Below are 2677 nucleotides of genomic sequence, written 5' to 3' on the forward strand. Positions count from 1 at the left end.
TAGGGTGCGCTGTGCGGGGCCAGCCACTGGCAGGGGCAGGCCTGCGCCGTCCTCGGGTCGGGCGCCTTGTCCAGACTTTACCCCCTTGAGGGCAGAAGGGCCATGGCCTTTGAGCTGCATGGCCCTGGCAGGACCGCCCCCAGGTCTCTGTCACCCCAGCCCTGAGAAGAAGCCGTGAGGTAGTGTGTCCTGGAGAACTCAGTCCTGCCTGTCTCAGAGGCTGACCGGGAAGGGCCCAGGGAGGGCAGTGGAGGCTACCTCAGGGCTTGGGTGCCCTCGGGCTCTAGACACCCTCCCCCCGGAAACGGTCCCCAGTCCCATGCCAGCGGGACTTCTAAAGTTGGGGGCCGGGCCAGAGTGAGAGTCAAGGCCGAGCTTAGTCTGCGGGTTTTGCTGGACGCCCCTGTCGCCCCCGCCAGCCTGCAGGCGCGACCTGGAGGGCTGGAGGAGAGTAATGAGGCCGGTGTCTGCAGACACTCCCGCCCCAGGCTCCCGGCGCCGGTGGAACAAGCCAGCGGGCTACATCGGAGGTGATGGAACTGACAGCATCCTGCCCGCCCACCCCTGCCCCCCAGCTCTGTAAATAACACGGTCGTGTTATAATGATGCCGCTCAGGGCACTGGGGCCCTGCACGGCGCAGAGTGCTTCACAAAACGCTCGCTAATTAATTCCCGGCCACCCTGCAGAGGAGGCAGTTGCTGAGGAGTCCCCTGACACCGGCTCCTGGGACCAGGGTAGCCCATGTGTGGGGCCGCCCTCCCTGGGCTCCCTGTGCCTGGGTCCACTGAGCAGGAAGAAGTCCCAGAACTGGACCAGGTGGTCGGGAACGGGGGTGGGGGGGGCGCAGGAGGCTCCTGAAGACGAAGCTCTGAGCACCTGGAGGCCTCCCGTGAGCAGGGATTGCCTTATGGGGCCCTCCTGGAGCAGGCACTGCCTATGGGACAGACGAGGGCAAGGCACAGAGGCCTGGAGGGCCGCGATGTCTGCGGGAAGCGAGGCGGCCTGGGCCCTGGCAGTCTGACTCCAGAGCCCGCAGCTTTCAGGGCTCAGGAGCGTGAGTTCGGAGTCACACTGGCTGGGTCATCCTGTGCAACGCCTTCTGCCCGGAGTGGCTGCTTGGTGTCCCTGGGGGGGGCTCTCAGGGCCCCAAGGCCATGTCGTCCGTGTCAGGGAGGGTGGCAGCGGAGTAGCCCTGCCCTGAATGGATGAGTATCCGCCGGAGGAGAAGGGGACCGGGCAGCCTCTTGCAGCCTGGGGTGCCTTGCCATCTGTCCGCCAGTGCTGGGCTCCCGCCCGGCCCCCGACACCTGTGTCAGATTTCCCAGGAGCTCCAGGCTCGCAGAAATGCTGGCCCGGGCACTGAGGGCGTGGCGGACAGCTCCTGTCCTTGAGTCTTGCCATGTGGCGGGGGCCCCCTTCCCCAGCCAGTCCCAGGATGCAGGGCCCACCCTCAAGAGCAGGGCCCAGCGTGGGCCTGTCTGGGCCCCCACCTGAAGAAGCAGTCAATGCAAGGCCCTCAGCGCCGAGGGAAGCAGAGAAGGCAGGCAGAACCGAGATGCCTCGCGCCGGGCAGCGGGAGCCCCACACCCTGGGCCCAGAGAGCACGGCAGGCGGGTCTGCAGAGCCTGAGGGGGGTACCGGCCATTGCAGCTGGGCACGGAGGGCTGGTGCCTGAGGCTCCCCACTGTCCTCATCCTGCCTGCGACACTGTTAGCTGGAGGGCGGGGTGGTCAGGGCCCCCAGAAAGGCTTGTTCACGGGTGTCCGACAGAGGAGGGGAGGAGCCGTGGTCTGCCCGCCGGCTGCCTGCAGGGTGTCGCAGCGAAGGACGCGGTGCACACGTGTCTCAGCCCTGACGGGGTCCGGAGTGTGTGGAGCCTTCGCTGGGGTTGGGGCGTGGGCTGTAGGAGTGGAGAGTGGCTTCGGGGACCTGCTTTTCTGCTGTGCCATCCACTCTCTTGGGCACCACTCTGCAAAATGGCACAAGGGAAGTGTCCCAGTGCGCTGCTGGGCTGCGGGAGCAGGAGGGGAGGAGGCGCCCGAGGCCTGTGTGGGCACCATGCACATGGCAGAGGTAGTGTGAACAGCCGCGACTCGCCCTGTGCCGCCCCGTCTCGCCCACCTGCCTGGCTGCAGGGAGTCTTAAGGGGAGGGGCGGCTGAGAAAGGCAAATCTGGGCAGGCCGGAGGCGGGCAGAGGGAGGTGTCCCCAGGAGACAGCGGGTTCCCTGCCCCATGGCTGCCTCATGCTGGCCCTGTAGGAGGTGGCTGTCCCAGCCTGTGCCCAGGCTGCGAGCGGGACCCAGGTACAGGTGTGTCACCCTGCCCATCTGAGCACTTGGCCACCGGTCTCCCGGGCAGGGCCACTTTCCAGGGCAGATCGACAGGCCTCATGGTAGGCTAGCTGGGCCGGGCAGGCTCCAGATCCCAGCAGATCCTGGCACGGGGTCAGACGTCTGTCGGTGTGACGGGGCTTGTGAGGCTCCAGCTGTGCCCCGTGCCCTGGCTCTCCACCAGCACAGCGCCCGTTCTGCGTCAGGATCCTGCTGTTTCCTCTGCCTGAGCCATTACCGCTGTTTTACCTCCTCCAGTCTCATGACCACTTCTCTCAGGAAGCCTTCCTGGCTCTCCTAGTGTCCATAGCCCATCAGATCCCTCTTCTTGTTGGGATGCCTGCT

At 66.4% G+C, this 2677-nt stretch overlaps 1 protein-coding gene across 6 annotated transcripts in view; it reads left to right on the forward strand.

Moving 5' to 3' along the window:
- Window positions 1-2677, forward strand: part of RXRA (retinoid X receptor alpha) — a 66410-nt gene that overhangs the window by 41307 nt on the left and 22426 nt on the right. The window lies entirely within an intron of this gene.

This window comes from Tupaia chinensis, unplaced genomic scaffold (assembly GCF_000334495.1).
Source record: "Tupaia chinensis unplaced genomic scaffold, TupChi_1.0 Scaffold143845_1, whole genome shotgun sequence".
Classification (NCBI taxonomy): domain Eukaryota; kingdom Metazoa; phylum Chordata; class Mammalia; order Scandentia; family Tupaiidae; genus Tupaia; species Tupaia belangeri.